This window comes from Orcinus orca, chromosome 11, assembly GCF_937001465.1.
Source record: "Orcinus orca chromosome 11, mOrcOrc1.1, whole genome shotgun sequence".
In the NCBI taxonomy this organism is placed as follows: domain Eukaryota; kingdom Metazoa; phylum Chordata; class Mammalia; order Artiodactyla; family Delphinidae; genus Orcinus; species Orcinus orca.
In genome coordinates, this window is record NC_064569.1 from 86,809,517 (window position 1) to 86,827,206 (window position 17,690).

The following is a 17,690-nucleotide window of genomic DNA, read 5'->3' on the forward strand; positions in this document are numbered from 1 at the left end:
CATCCTTTGCCACCGCCCCATAGGAGGCAGATTGTATAGTCCAAAGATGGTTACAGAATCTCCCATCTCATGTATTCTTCTAGAATCTTGCCACTATCCATCAAAAGGTAGGGTTTAATATCCCTTCTCTTGAATACGGGTGTGTTTTGTGACTAATTCAATCAATAGAGTAGGCAGAAGTGATGCTGCGTGACTTCGGCTAATTCCTAAAAGGCGATTCAGATAACACTTTGCTCACTATGACCCTCACTCTTGATACCCTTGGTCTCCATTTACGCCTCCACGCCAGCAGTCAACTGCCCTGAGACCACCATGCTGGGAGGAAGTCCAAATTAGCCCACGCAGAGGGGCCACATGAAATGGTCCTGAAACTACACAGAGAAAGAGAGGTGCTTGACCAGCCCCCAGCTGCTCCAGTCCTACACCATTACAACTCTAGCCACCTCTGACTGCCACTGCATGAGAGACCCCCAAACCAGAATTGACCAGCTGTGCCCCTCCCAAAATTCCTAACCCAAAGACATCATGAGAGATAATAATAAAATAATTGTTTTAAGCCAGGAAGTTTTGGGAATGACTTTTTTATGCAGCAGCAGCTAACCAGAGCCCCATTCGATGGGCACACAGTGGCCAGAACCGTATGAAACGGAGCTACTCAAAGTGTGGTCCCTGGCCCAGGGCTGGAAAGTGAACTGTATGTTACCAGTTAGTATAGAAATTGAGTAAGTGTTTAGAAGCTTTCACAGGGTGATTTTATGTTTGTTGAATCAAATAATAAAAAAAAAAAATTGGACTTATGTTTTGTCTGGATTTGGTCAGACCTGGGTTCAAACAGCAGAAGGGAAACCACTTTTGATTGGTTGATCAGACACAGCCCCTTTTGGAAACTGCAGGGCATTGAAAAGATGGAGTGAGACCTTGGGTGAGGAAGGGGAGGGGAAAGTGGACCAGGCAGAGACATGAGTATGAGGGGAGACCCTATCTAATGCAAGAAAAAGAGTGACATGTTCGGTGGACTGAAAGAAAGTGACGTGTCTTTAGACCAATGCTCACCTTGCGAATCCCTTCTGCTGCAAGTAACAGAAAACCCTACTACAGTGGCTTCAGGAAATAGTGGTTTTTCTGACTGCATCAGAATCTTGTGGAGACACCCCCATATCCTCTTGCCAGTGGACACTTCTGTGCACACTAGCCAGTCTTCCGAAGGTCAGAACGTACAACTCTTCGAGAGCTTTCTCCAAAGTCGCAGTTCACTCTGCCCTTGGGGAGGGATGAGAAGTGCTGTTCTATATGGGCTCCCACGACCCCAAGCAGGATTAAACTCCGGGTGCCCAGAGGGGTCATTCCTAATAACTCACTCTTTATTGCCTTTCTTCTCTTCCTTGTCTCCTGCCCCATCTCCCTCGTCCACATTTCCTGGGATCACTTACTAAATAAACTACTTGCATTCTGCAAAGCTACAGCAGCCTGAGCAAGACAGAGGATGGTAGGTGGCAATGCTGGAAAGTAGACAGGGACCAGAGAGGTAGAAAGGTGCGGACTTGCCTAAAGACAGACAGAAGTAGTGACACAGCCGGAATTAGAAGATGCTCCCGGGATGGCGGGTCTGTGCATTTCATGAGGCTGCGCTGTGCTCACTAAGAAGTCAGGAGCAAAATCGCCAACCTCAAGTTGCCTCCAAAATGACCCCGGTGATTCTTCCTACAAAGGACCTCACCCGAATTCTGGCTTCTCATGGTTTCCTCTAGCCAAGCAGCACCCACCTCAGAGCATGTCTGATACTGAGGCTCTGAGACCAAAAAGAAACCAAAAGAGGCTCGGAGAGACTGGGAGTGCCGCTACAAGTATATCCACATCAGTCAGCTTAAAGTGGAAGAAACGGAGCACTTGAAGTCACAGACTCTGCTGTGCGTATGCCTCCTTCATCTGCCTCCTGTGTGACTAAGGGCAATTTTCTTAACGTCTCTGTGCCTCCTCTGTAAATAGACATAAGCTCATAATGCTACCTTGCTGAATCATTTCAAAACAAAACATAAAACATGGAAAAGTGACTTTAGGTCGTGCCTGATACACAGTAGGTGCTCGGTAATGGCCAGTCTCCTCTCTTCCCACACACTCTCTTTCACAACAGAAAGAACAATCAAGCAAAGATGTACTGGCCAAATAATCAACTGCATCTGTCTGGCATTTCTCAGCCCACTTGCTTTGCACGATTGTTTCTATGAGGCTAATACCTCATTACAATAACTCTACGCTCTAAGACCAGTGGGCCCATACACAGAGGCCCAACTTTTAAAAAAAAAAACCCATTATAATCATGGCTAGTGGGCTCCCCGGTGGTTTGACCAAGAGCCAGGCCATAGTCAAATAATCAAACTGCAGATGCTGGGATAGCAAATCGGCTTAAATGTAAACAGTGGCAGAGACTCAGACTACAGAGGGGAGAAGAGAAGAGGAGGCTTGCACCATGTTGGAATTTCCCTTCCATGTCCTCCCAAGTTAATTGGCCCATAAAATAACCAGGCTTGTTAATGAATAATAGGCTCATTCCTGAGAGGCACCTGGGTCAGGCGGTCACTCGGGGCCTGCTGGCTGTTGACTCCGCTCTTTGAGCTGAAAGGAGCCCCAAGGGTGACGTGAAAGCAGAGGCATTGTGATCTCCATCCTACTGACTGCTCACGGCTACTCGGCTAGTTGGAAACAGGATCACACATCGTAGAACCAATCAGCAGAGCGAAGAAGAGGCAGATGAGTTTGGGGAGCCTGAAGCTTATACTTCGGGGTGGGGGGACCTTTCTGAGAAAAATCACACAAAACCATGCCTATAAAATATGCGCGGCCATCCAATACCGCCTTGAAGGAAAGAGCGGTCACCCCAATACGACCTGGCCCAAGAAGTGTGAGGGGAGACAGAGAGAGGAGGAAAGAGACAGCAGACTGAGCCCACTGCAGCTAAAACCGCTTACGGAAACACATGGCCAGGTGAACACAAAGCCAGGGCCACCCCAGGCAAGTGAGGGGCCCCAAAACTTCATTAGCTTCATTGATGGAGATGGAGAACTAAGACCTTGAACTCCTGCGTGTTCCACATTTTGCTTCCTGATGTCATTCCATCAAACCAAGAACCTGATGCTACCTACCTTCAGAGCTGGGCTGCCAATAAGGGCGCGGTTTAACTAGTCCTGGTGGGCAGGGCAGAGGATACCCAAGTGTGAACGAGGGCACCTGAGACTGTTTCCAAAACCAAACCACCAAGGGCTTTTTGATTCCCCAGGCTGTAGTTCTCTCTTCTATCCATAAGAAACTATTTCAAAACTAAATACTTCAGGAAATAGGCAGACACCGAAGCCCAATTCTTCCAAGGAGCCTGGACATTCAGAGAATTGTGGTTTAGACCCTCACCGGGGTAGGCTTTCAGTGGCTGAGAGCATCATGGTTAAAGGTGTAGGCTTTTAAACTAGGCAGATTTGGACCCGAGTTCTGGCTCTGCCGCTTACTAGTTCTGTGACCTGAGATAACTTACTTAACTGCCTTCAACCTCGATTGCCTCTTATGTAAAACTGAGGTGAAGATAATCTCTGTTTCATAGAGGAGGAAGGGGTAATTAAGATAATTCACATAAAGCCCTTAGCTCAATTCCTGACACATAATCATAGGAGACAGATTCAGTGGGATTAAGAATAAATTTACTGCCCCTTCCTCTAGGCTGAAAGTTTGTTTCCCCCCAAAGGCGGGAAGCCCCAGCCCCCAGGGGAGATAGGGCTTTAATGGAGGTAATCAAAGTTAAATAAGGTCATAATGTGGGTATCTGATCCAATGGGATTATGTCCTTATAAGAAAAGACATCCACCAGACAGCTCTCCACCATGTAAAGACACAGGGAGAAGGCAGTTGTGTTTAAGCCATTAAGAGGGCTCTCACTAGACACCAATCCTACTGGACTTTGATCTGGGACTTCCGGCCTCCAGAACTATGAGGAAATAAATGTCTTTTGTTTAAGCCACTCCATGCACTATCTGGGGACTGCCAATCCCCCCACCCCCTCTTCCAGTTAGAGGGGTGGTCCAGGAATCCAGGATGGCCAATCAGAACACTTTATCTCTCCAGCCACAGGGAATGGACAAGAAGTGGACACATGACCTGAGCCAAGCCAATCAGTCTTCACTGAGACTTTTCTGCTAAAGCAACCTGAGAAGATAACTTCCTGTTTATGGCGGTTCTTGGGAGGATGTGTAGTTATGGCTTCCAGCGGTCGTCTTCCTCCATCACAGTGAGTTAACCTGTCTATAGGAGGAGAAAATAAAGCCAATACAGAGAGGGAAAAAGAGCAAAGAGATGAAGAAAAAGAGGGCACTCTGAAGATGAGTGTGGCCTGGACCCAGCTACGCCTGAAACCTACATTGGACTTCCCAGTTATGTGCGCCAACAACTTTTATACTTTTTCCTGAAGCTAATTTGACTTGGGTGGTTGCGGGGTTTTTTTGTCACTTTTGTCAAAAAGAATCCTAATACACTTCCCATGATATGCACTCTGACTGAACATTTTTGGCCTCATTTGGTCAGATGGGTCACCACTGGGCAGCATTCTGCCACAGTACGTCATACTGAAAAGTGGCCATTCTCCCTTGCTGTCCAGTCATCAGCCACCAAGTGGCATGGATGGCATCACGCCTACAGACCTCTGCAAAGCACATGGCTGGCCCACACCACAGCATTTAAAGCAGGAAAAACCAATTCAGGCTGCTCTGCTTAAGTCTATTCCAGGAAGCTTTAAACCTACAAGTGCAGTTATCTGAGAGAAAGTTAGAGGAGTCTGCCAGCGGAACAGGTTCAGCCAGAGGGAGCGGTCAGAGTTTTCCTGCCTCTCCCCAACAGGTGGCTTCTGAAGCTGGGGCCGCGTGTCCGGCATCTGCTCTGGAGAGAGATGCAGTTTGTCTGTCTTGGCTCCTGTGTGCTGATGGGGTCGGCGTAGGAGGAGCCGGCACTTCTATCCACAGGATACAGAGAAGTGAAGCCAGCTTGATTTGAAGAGTGTCCAAGCCATCTGATGTGGGATCAGAGGGCACCGGCTCCTGGGGAAAGCACATTCCCACGTGTTTTTCGACAGCCCAGTGCAAATGGAACAGAGCCACTGCTGGGCCGCCACATCACTGCCCCAGCCTTGTGGGTGACAGCCCACCTGGGAAACAAGAAAGCAGAGCTTGAGAGCATTTCCTTCCCTCTCAACCTGTAAGAGGCTTTCACAGATGTCAGCTCATTTGAGTCTCCCTTCGAGCTTAAGGACAGGAGGAGGGGACAGGGCAGGGGTGAGCCTCTCCCATGTTTTACCTGGGGACACTGAGGTTAAAAGAGATTAAGTTGCTTCGTCAAAGCCACACTGCCAGTCCCATGCTTCAGTTTCCCTGCCTCAGCCTTTTCCAACTGTGCCTTATCTAGGCCCACTGACCCATCCTCCCGCAAAACCCATGAAGGCTTAAGCGATCCCTGCATTGTCCTGCCTGACCAGCTTGGAATGAAGCAGAAATTTCCTCAGTACACAGACAAGCACCCCGACACATGCACACATTCTTACGCATCTACATACACACATGGGCTTACACTCATTCACATGTTCACAGGCATGTACATATGCTCATACGTTCATGCGCCCAGGCTTATTGCAAACACATACACAAATACCAATGCAGGATACACAACAAAAAGACATACACATTCACCTATGGTGTGAATGTACCCTGGCGCCCCTTGAGGCAACTTCACAACACTGACCCCTAGAACTGATGCCTGCTTTCCTCTGTTGAGCTGAGTCTTCCAGCCTGCGACCCCCTCCGCTACACCCCCTGATTCTAGTGATTTTATCCAGGACCAAGATCTGAGTTTTCTTTACTTACAGCCTCTCACTGATGCTCCAGGGCTATAGATCCGTCACGACAGCTGGAAAAAAATGTGTCACTAACGTATGTGGAAACGCAACAGAGAGGAGGTATGATCCAGTGGCAAAACCAGTGACTGTGGACTTGTGCCAAAACTAAACAAGGAGAGAATGCAAATAAAAAACCGTACTCCATATTCACTAAAACAGATGATAACTTCCAAATAAATATTAACAGATCAGATTTAGCACTGTAATAAAAGAAATACAAGAATCATGAAGAGAGACGTGTATCATTGTAATTCATTACATTAACTCATGCAAAAATACTTATTGTATTGTTTGGACATTTAACTCTTTGCCAATGTAGTACTGGCTCAAGTACAGAGCAACAGAACAAAATAGATGGATGAATATGCTTAAGCCTACAAATATATTACTGGAACAGGAGATTCCAGAGACAGATCCATATCTAGACACTTACCATACTTTTTAGATAAAGGTGACAATTTAAGAAAGAAAAAGACCATCCAATACATGATATTGACACAATTTCTCATTTACAAGGGAAAAAATAAAATTAGATCCTACTCAATGCCATTCAAAATAATATATCCCAGATGCTTTAGACTTCAACATAAAAACCAAAACTACAGAGTATCCCCCATAACAAACGAATTCAGATATAGCACGACCAGTGATTGGCAACTAACTCTCATCTTCAGCACTGGAACACCAACCCCACCTCCTAAGTGACAACGTTTTGGGCCCCGCGTCCAGGAACATAATGGGGTTTTAGTATACCAGAAGAGAACTTGCAAGAATATTTTTACAACCTTGAGATGGTGAGAAGGCCTTTGTAAATAAGACACAAAACTCAGAAGCTGTAAAGGAAAGATTGACAGACACAACTACATCAAAATTTAAAGTCCTGTTGCATTAACACCAAGTGAAATTCAAAGGTGAAGCACTAAAAACAAACCAAACGTTCTCAATAGAGTAATCACTAGTAAATTTGATTACATAATTTACCCTACAGCCATTTGATGGAATCTTAATAGTGGTTACCAAAACTAATGCAAAGTTACATACATATATATACAGGTGTAGAAAATTTTCCAAGACATAGAGCTAAGTGTCAAAAATGAGCCGCAGAACTGGATAGAGGGATAGATAACAGATGATAGATCTCACTCACATTTAAAGAGCATGGTCTGGAAGGGTGGGATAGGGAGGGTTGGAGGGAGGGAGATGCAAGAGGGAAGAGATATGGGAACATACGTATACGTATAACTGATTCAGTTTGTTATAAAGCAGAAACTAACACACTATTGTAAAGCAATTATACTCCAATAAAGATGTAATAAAAATAAAGAGCATGGTGAAAATTATTAGGGAAGTTCATAGAAAATGGGCAACACTCATCCATAATGAATTATGAACAGTTGTTATCTCTGAGGAGGAGAGTAGGGTCAACAGATAAGGGACAAATTTTACTTTTCACTCTTCAGCTTCTGGTTATTGAGTTTTTACAAAAAGAAAGCATTCGTGAATTTCATGTACTATGTAAGAGACAAAGAAAATCATAACATGTGGAATCAGTCGGGCTGCCATCCTGGCTCCGACGTCTATCAGCTTTGTGAGCTCTGGCAGTTGGCTCAGTCAAAATGGGGCAATAACACCTTCCTCCTAATAATGTTCTGATCACCAGATAAGTTATAACTACTGTTTATTGAGCACCTACTGCATGCCAGGCTCATTAAATGCACTATTGCCTTTTAAATACATTATCATGCTGAACTATAGTGGCAGCCTCGTAGCTACTGTGGTTTGCATGTAAGGAAACTGAGGCCCAGAGAGGTGAAGTCATTTGCCCAAGGTCACAGAGCTGGTAAGGAGCAGGCAGAGCTGGGAGAAAACCTAGATCTTTTGGACGCTAAGATCAATGCTGATTCCTCCCATATTTGCCACTAGAGGTCCTTTCATCTTCTCTCTCAGATGGGTGGTGCTTACACTGGGCTTAAGCAACACTCTAGAATAAATCTTAGACTAGCTCCCGGACAGCCCCCAGCCTAGACCCTGCAGAAGGGGGACCAGGAATTACTGACTCATAGCCGCAGCCGATTGCTCACAGACAGTGTCTGGAGGCGCCTATCTCCCACTTCCTCTGAAACAGATAACAATGGCTATTTTAGTCTGAAATGCCCCTGGCATAGACACACAAAGAGTAATAAATCTGGACTGAAAAAAAAATCCTTGTAAAATTGCAGTCAGGGACTTGCATTTTAAACTCCTGCTACAGCCAGTTGGGACACCCACTCTGGGGACCGCCTGCCAAAGAAAGGAGAGAAAGAAGACCAGGAGACAGATACCACAAACAAGGGCAGGCTAATTAGAACCTTTAGTGGCAGAAGCTGAACAGATGTAATTAGCCAGGAATGGCTAGTTGGCTATTTGAATTGTTTACAGCAAGGTACAGATTTCCCTCTGAGAACCCGAAATTTTCAATATACCTACAAATATTAACCTACCCCTTTTAAGGACGTATTACATGCCAGGAACTGTCCTAGGAATTTTCACAAATTAACTCATTTAATCCCCACAACAAGTTAATTATTATCTCAAATTTCCAGATGAGGAAACTGAGGCACAGAGGAATTAGGTAAGTTGTCCAAGGTCCCAAAGCTTGTAAGTGACAGGCCCAGGCAGTCAGACTTCAGGATCCATGCCCTTCACTGCCGCGCCACACTGTCTCTCAAACACTTGGTGGGCGGCAGGGTTGGGTGGAGTAGGGAGCGTTGCTTTGCATTGAAATCAAAGTAGGAGCTGGAAGTCAGGTCGGGGTTAATGTAGTTCAGAGAGGTTAGTCTCAAGGCAAAAATGGCTTGGAGGATGTCAAGAATATCCAGAAACCTGGAGGAGAGTGCTGGACTGCCCGGAGAATGGAACGAGTTTTCAAACCAATCTTATCTGGATCTCAAGGGTTCCAGAAACCCAGCTGTTGTCTGAGTTATGTTTCTGAAGGACTTGACCATTTTCTCTCCCCCAGATCTCTTTGGGGGTCAAGGATTCCTACTGTGTGCTGGGCCTGGCGTCCTCGGGTCCTTGGCAGCTGGGCCCCTCCCTTCTAGTTCCCCTTTCGGTCCCCAGTTCTAGTACACCCTTGTCCTCGCTTGATTGTGTTGGGATTTGAAGGGATCCATCTCACCTCTGCCCCATTGCTCCCAGGGCAAAATACCTCAAGAACTATAAGCACAGAAGTCAAATGGAGGATAAACTGCCAACTTGGTGTTGTCTGGCTGGAGAACACGGCTGATACCCCCTGGCTGATGCGGTACCTATGACTTCCCCCAGTGTCCAGCCCAGTGCCATCCAATCAAACTTTCTATGATGATGAATATGTCCTGTACCTGCACTGTCCAATAGGTAGCCACAAGCCACCTGTGGCTTTTGAGCAGTTGAAGTGTGGCTAGTACAATGGAGCAAGTGAATTTTAAATTTGTGTTTAATTTTCATTTTAATAGCTACATAGGGCTAGTGGCTACTGCTGTGAACAACACCGCTCTAGACCTTGGAGCGCAACTCATGAAGAAGAGCCAGACACCACGGCAGCAAGAAGGGGAGCTGCTGTTTAATACCAACTGAGTCTGTATTAGTATCTACTGCTGCTGTAACAAATTACCAAAACCTAGTGGCTTAAAGCAACACACATTTTTTATCTTATAGTCCTGAATGTCAGAAACCCAACATGGATTAATTTCACTGGGTTAAAACGCTGTGGTCACAGGGCTGTGCTCCTTTCTGGAGGCTCTAGGGGAGAATCTTTCCTGCATTCCTTGACTCACGGCCCCTTCTTCCATCTTCAAAGCCCCCAGTATAGCATCTTCAAGTCTCTCTCTTTCCTTATCACATCACCTTCTGTCTTATAAGGATGCTGTGATTATATTGGACCCACCCAGGTAATCCAGGATAAGCTTCTCATCTCAGGATCCCTAACTTAATCACATCTGCAAAGCTCCTTTCACCATGTAAGGTAACGTATTCAAAGGTTCTGGGGATTAGAATGTGGACATCTTTGGGAGTAGGAAGCCATTATTCTGGCCACTAACAGAGCCCTATCCTGGGACAGCAAGAGATGCACTTCCAGAACTGCCTCTAAAAACTGTCTCGGAGCCCTGATCCAGAGGTGTTTACTCCACTGGGGGCTGGAGCTGGAGGCGAATGCAGGGCTAGCACCCTGCTCAACTCTAGGGAGTGCCATTTGCCCTCATTATGCAAAGGACCACGTGGAGTTTTGCAATGCACAGCATGAGCAGCTGCATGTGGGGACCCTGGGAGAAAACTTGCTCTATAGACAGACCATCATGAAGGAAGAAAAAGGGGAAGAGGTGAGCATGCATATTCACTTCCTTCTCCTGGTTTGGCCAGTCAGATTAGATCCTCTTCATCCCTTGGGGGAAGATTCAGTGAGCAAAGGTAGGAAATGCATTACTTTCACCTCCTGGAAAGTGGGGCAAAAGTTCCTCATGGAAATGTGAGAGCAGAGGAAAATGTTTCTCCTAAAGGGCTTCCTGGCTCAAAGCGTCCAGACTCTACTTAGCCAAAGATTCCTCTCCACATCACAACACACGCCCGCCACCTTCCCGCCCCAAACGCTCCTCGGACTGATGCAGCCAGAAGACGGATAAACCCAAAAGTCCCTCATGACCAAAATCACCCTTTACGGCCGGCCCACAAAAATGTCCTGTGGGGTTGGCCTTTCCCCACTGCGGAGGACCGAGTGGAATCAGCATTCCTTAACACTCTCTCGGCCTCAGTCCAGTTAACCATACCCCCCCTCACTTAAAGAAGAGGATTTGTCATTTTAGCCACAGTTTTCCCCTCTACCCAGTACCGGTAACAAACAGAATTTCTCTGGCTCCAGACCCACACAGTCAGGGGAGATCCAACCACCACCAGATTCCCCCCAGTGAGTTGTGGGAGCCCTCGGCAGGGCTCAGATGTGCTCACCAATGTCGCCTCCCAGCCACCAGGTAGCAACGGCCACTCTCTTTCTCCTACTCCCACGATGGCATCTCCTGGCCCTCCTGGTGTCTGGGGGATCACGTCCTCTCTCTCCTCTGACTGCATTATAGGCTGGGGCAGCTCACAGCTCAAGTCACTCTTTGTTCCAGCCCCTCTCTCAAAGGCTACAGTGCTGAGTTGCCTTGAGTCACTGGGGTCTGACAAGAGCTACCGACATGGTCCTCTTAACATCTCCCCCTACTTCGTTACCATGGCCTCTTTCTGGGGCTCTGCCTTAGACAGTGATGAGTGTTAGGAAGATGATGAAACAGGGAGATAATATACCTGTGACTTGAGGGCAAGGGAAGGACAGGTTGAGGGGCGTGGGCATGATGTCTTCTCTGAGGAACAAGATTTGAGCTAAGACCTGAGGATGGGAAGAACAGCCGTGCAAAGGACTTGGAGAAAGAGTGCTCCAGGCAGAAGGAAAAGGTTGTGCAAAGACCCTGAGGTCGGGACAGGCTGGCTTTTGTCTGAGAAACAGAAAGAAGACCAGTATGTCTGGAGCTGAGTGAGAACAAGACAGCCAGAGACAAGGTTGGAAAACAGAAGAGTAGAAAGTGGTCAGACCATGTAGGGCTTTGTCAACCATGGCAAGACATTCGAATGATTCCTAGGTTTGGGGACCTTAGAAACTGAAGAGATGGGGTGCCACTTACTGAGGTGGAGAAGTGGAGGGGAAAGACGTAGGCTTGGGAGGATTGTGAGATGGATTCAAAAGTTCTGTCCAGGGCTTCCCTGGTGGCGCAGTGGTTGAGAGTCCGCCTGCCGATGCAGGGGACACGGGTTCGTCCCCCGGTCCGGGAAGATCCCACATGCCGTGGAGCGGCTGGGCCCGTGAGCCATGGCCGCTGAGCCTGTGCGTCCGGAGCCTGTGCTCCGCAACGGGAGAGGCCACAACAGTGAGAGGCCCGCGTACCGCAAAACAAACAAACAAAAAAAGTTCTGTCCAATGGAGACAGCAGGGACTGACCGTCAGAACACTGGACACTTGGGATCATTTGCCCAGCAAGAAAGGTGGTTTGAGCAAGGTCGCCCACTCTCTGCCGTGATGTCCCTCTAGAAGTGGTCAGATAGCATTCTGGCTGCAAAAATAGAATGAAACCCGCAGATGCACGGATAACTGAAAGGTTCACTTACTTCACTAGAACTGGCCCCTCACTCAGTCAGCTGACTACATCCAAAATCTTAAAGCAGCCACAACTTAAGTTGTATGGTCTTGTGCTTCCGCTAAAAATCTTCTAATGGTCTCCTGTGCACTCAAGAAAAAAAATTCATGCTACTTATCCAGATGTTAAGGCAGCTCTAGCAGCTGTATCAAGCACCTCAGTGACAAAACCCAACAGAAGTTTAATTCTTACACTTGTGCTATGGACTGAATGCTTGTGTCCCACCTACCCCAGACCCACCCAAATTCATATGTTGAAGCCCTAATCATCAGTGTGATGGTATTTGGAGCTGGGGCCTTTGGGGAGTAATTAGTTTTAGGTGAGATAATGAGGGTACAGCCCCCATGATGGAATTAGTGTCCTGCTAAGAAGAGGAAGAGACTAGAGCTTTCTCTCTCTCTCTCTCTTTCTCAGCCATTAGAGGATACAGCAAGAAGGCAGCCATCTGCAAGAGAGCTGGCACCCGATCTGGGACTTCTCAGCCTGCAGAACTGTGAGACATAAATGCCTGTTGTTAAAGCCACCCAGTGTGTGCCAATCTGTTATGGCAGCCCAGGCTAAGACAATGTCTAAAGTCCAAACAGGTGTTCCTGGTCAATGGGCAGCTGACATCCAAGTAATGATTCAGGATTCGGGCTCCTTCCATCTTATGATTCCACCATCTTAAACATGTGGTTACTAAACCACATTGTGGTTGAAGAAAGAGCATCAAGCACTGGGGAAATGGAGGTGCCATTGGCTAGAACTCAGTCACGTGACCACACCTAACTGCAAGGAAAGCTGGGAAATGTAGTCTAGCTCTGTGTCCAGGAGGGTGAGGAGGACGTCTAATGGACCTGCCCTCCATGCTTACAATGTCCCTCACAATCTGGCCCTTCTCTACGTCTCCAACCTTATCTGCCAAGATTATCCCCTCACCCAATATGCCTCAGCCTCCTTTCTGTTTCTTGAATACCAACACCCAAATCTCCCAAGTTTTTCTTGCTATGGAACCTTTGTACAAGTTGTTCATCTGCCTAGAAGCTGTTCATCTTCTCCTGATCTCTCACTGGCTGAATTCTTCTCGTCAGTTTCGTCTTTATTTAAAGGACACTTTTGCCCTAGAAATCCCATGGCATACGACTTTCTGATATATTAGCCAATTTCCTAAGTCCTTAACATATTTCATAACTTTTTTGCACAGCAGGCTACAATTGCAAAACATCAGTACTTCCAACAAGACAAATAAAAAGAAATTACATGGACCAATGTCCTTATGGTGGTGATTGGGAAATGGTATGGATTGAATTGTGTCTTCCTCAAAAACTTATGTCAAAGGTCTAACTCTCAGGACCTCAGAAGGTGATGTTATTTGGAGACAGAGTCTTTACAGAGGTAAGCAAGTTAAAAGGAGGCCATTAGGGTGGACCCCAATCCAATATGACTGGTATTCTTAAAGAAGGGGGAAATTTGGACACAAAGACAGATCCGTAAGAGAGAAGATGACGTGAAGAGACACAGGGAAATGTTGGCCATCTACAAGCCAAGGAGGGAGGCCTGGGACAGAGCCTTCCCCAACAGCCGTCAGAAGGAAACAACCCTGCTGACACCTTGATTTTGAAATTATGGCCTCCATAGTATCTTGTTATGGCAGCCCTAGCAAGCTATTATGGGAATATCTTAGTTCATTTTCAAATTTTGGACTGAAACTAATCATGAGTTTTTCTTTATTTTTTTAAATTTGGCACATGATTTGAAATCTGTCTACCATCTTGGGTAGCACAATAAAAACTTCACAGCCATAGCTATAGAAAAATGATTAATATAGCAAGATATTCCCATCTATTGCCAAATGAAGTTTGGAGTCAAATTGCCAAGGTTTAAATACTGGCTCCATCACTTGCTGCTGTGCCACCTTATTTAACCTCTCTATGACTCAGTTTCCTCATCTCTAAGTCGAGGATGATCATATTAATACCTACCTCATGGTGTTATTATGAGGATTCAGTAAGCTAGAACATACAAAGACATTAAAATAAAACCTGCCCATAGGAGGTCCTCTATAAATATTAGCTATTACAATTAGTAGTGCAATTTGATTTCATGTTTGTAAAAATCACTTACATATATATATGTAATATGTATAGGTAAAACTTACAGGTGTATATATATGTATAGGTATTTATTTATTCATTTATCTATAAATATTTTTAAATCTTTGATAAATAGCAGTGATTAGGTCTGGATGGTAGGATTACAGGTGATTTCTGTTTTCTTCTTTTTCTTTGTATTTATTAACTATTCTACACGAGGCATGTGTTACTTACATAACATATTTTTAGGGATTTTTTATTATTTTAGAAATGTCTTTTGAGACTCCAAAAATTATATTGCAACACAGTGATATATACAAGTTGATCACCAGCCAGTGAACAAAAGAACATTTTCATCTCTGCCACCCGGGCTTGGATTGTTGGTTTCAGGGAGAGAGAGACCTGCAAGTTTGCTGTTGGCAGGGTTGAACACTTCTTCCTGTTCTTGGACTGGTTAGCATGGGGCGGAGAGGTGTAGGGAAAAAAGAAGGGTCCCTAGACCACAGCCCAGGAACAGAGGGGAAAGCTAACCCTTGCAGATGGTGATCTGACTTTTGATGATTGCTCCCTCCATATATGATGTGTGTCTACCCTAGGGATGTCTCAATTACTTATTAACTTATGTTCATTATATTTATGAATTCAAGAAACATTTACTAAGTACCTACTACACACTAGGTCTTGTGTTGACGATAAAACGATGATTCAGATGTGGTCCCTGCCTTCAAAAAGCTCGTGTTGCTCTTGACATTTTGTTCTTTGATAGTTACACAACCAGCTGAGGAGACGAAATCAGACATCTGAAAACAGAAAACATTCCAGTCCCACAAAATGCAAGCATTCCGTCTGACACAGGTACACCCCTGCCAGGTTAATAATAGCTAATAAAAACACATGTATAAAGCTCTTTGCAAATTTGATAAAAAGCATTGTAAAAGAGCCTGGCCAATGTGGAGAGGTACATAGATGATCGATAACAAGCGGTAATAATGGGATAGCTTTCTATAAACTCTCTCTAGACTCTCAGGCCTCAAGCCAAGAAAAACCTGCTGCTTCACATCATTGTTTCCCAAAAGCCGAGCTGCCTCCTTCTGAAAGCTCTTCCCGTGGGTTGCTTTCTTTTTGACCTGCACTGCCTGTTATCCTCAAGATGCCTGCAAGACACAGGGAGAGGCTCTGCAGCTGAGGAAGTTCAGAAAAGAAAAAAATTTCTGAAGCCTGAGAAGGAGGAGATGAACAAGTCCTCATCACCTCCAATGTCACTGCCAGCACGACCATCATCATTCTCGTCTCCAGGAGATTTTACTGAGCACCAACTACGTGCCCAACATGAGTGAGGCTACAGCATGAGCAACACAGAGGAGGTTTCTGCCCTCATGGAGTTTCCATCCTCATGGAAGAACGACAATAAAACAATTCCAGAGAATGTCAGATAATGATAAATGTTATGAAAGAGATAAGACAGGGTCACATGGTAGAGAGAAGCTTGGGTCCTCAAGGGGGAGAAAGCTTAGATAAGAAGATGAGAGGAAGCATCCTTGGAGGTGAGAGCCTAGAGATAAGAAGGAGCCATAAGGCTGAAAATTCATGCGGAGAATTCTCCATGCAGAGGGAACAGCACATGAAAAGGCTTGGAACTTGCTTGGCATGTTGGAGGAGCCAGAGAAAGACTGGTGTTTGCACACTGTGTAATAAACCACAGGGAGGGGAGAGGAGATGGGATGGGAGAGATCTGAGGGGCCAGAGCACGTGGGGCCTGCAGACCATGTCGAGGAGATTGGATTTTGTTCATAGTTTTACTGAACACCTATTATGTTCCAGGCATTTTACAGACACTCTCTCTTTAAATCTCAGCGTAACCACACAAGGTCCGTGTCATGACCGCCATGTTATAGATGAAGATGATACAATGCAGAGAGGTTACAGGATGTGTTCTATATCCCACAGTAAAGGGCAGAGCTGGGATTTAAATCCACATTTGTAGGACTGCAAAGCCCGTGCAGCTAACCACTGTACCACACTGGGTAGAAGGATAGGATTTTAGTGGTTACAGTGCCTCTGTGTTTTCCCCTCTCCTCCCTCCTCAATCCCCCCACCAACTCTTTCCCTCAAACATCTGTGGTATGTGAACAATTTGAGGGCTAGGGCAAGGCAGCTTCCCTAGAACCTTCCATGAATCTCAGAGCCCAGGACTCTGCATCAGCAAGCAATTCTGACCCTTGAAGGGGAAACTTCCTCTCCCTCCCCTGGAGTAACACTCTCAGCTTCTCCAGCCCCTCTCCCACCTCTCCCCAGGGAAGAAGGGGGCACTTAACCTGATAGGTGAGGTTGAAAGGAAGCCCTTTCCCCTCCCCTCCCCTCCTCTCACTTCTCCTTTCTCTTCCCTTCTTCTCAGGACCGTGTTGCCCACTTGGAGCATTCATTCTGCTCTCCCACCTCCCAGCAGCTCTGATCTCACTGGGTAATCTGGTGGAAATCTGTCTATTCCAGGGTTAGTATTAGGACGCCCATGAGTCTGCCATCTGATCCAGAGCTAACTCATCTCCTGCTGCTTTTTGAGGGACAAATGGGGGGAACACTTTGTAGGGGGACCATTAATGCTCAAGGTTGTGATGCCATTATTAGGCACTCACTGCACACCACCATCATCAATGGGCCTCTCTGCTCAGGTCCCCTGGGCTGTGGTTGTCACATCAGTAACAGTTGAGTTAATAATCTGAGCTCTGGGCTTCCCTGGCGGCACAGTGGTTGAGAGTCCGCCTGCTGATGCAGGGGACACGGGTTCGTGCCCCGGTCCGGGAAGATCCCACATGCCGCGGGGCGGCTGGGCCCGTGGGCCGTGGCCGCTGAGCCTGCGCGTCCGGAGCCTGTGCTCCGCAACGGGAGAGGCCACAACAGTGAGAGGCCCGTGTACCGCCAAAAACAAACAAACAAACAAACAAACAAAAATAATCTGAGCTCTGTTTACCTCCCTGCATTATTGTGAGGACAAGCTGAAACAAGATAGTGACGGCAAGGTGGTCCCTAAAACCACAAAGCCCTATTAATAAGGGTGGAGGGAGGAGAGCATGATTAATACATATGTACAGACCTCCTGAGAGTAAAAGTAGGATCTCAGAACCAGGAGTAGCCGGAGAGGGCAAGAAGCATGCGGTGCAGCACGCCTTCAGAAGTAAGTAGCAGGCAGGGCGGGGGCTTTGGAGTTAGGGGGACCTGAGTAAGAAGCTCGGTGGCTCTATTTACGGGCTGTGACTTGGGCAAGGGACTTAACCTCTTGGTCTAAGTTAGCCTCAGTTTCCTCATCTGTGAAATGGATGCATCATCTCTTCTTCTGCAGGCTCAGCCTCCATGGCCCCTTCTGGATATAGGCTCCTGAGTTTCATTGCAAGACCACCTGCCTCCAGTCTCAGCCCATGTTGTGAAGCTGACCCCACCCTCAGGTCCAAGTTTGGCATTTGACAGAGACCTGAATGATTTGAGCATGAAATTCCCATAGCCACAGCGAGTTGTTCA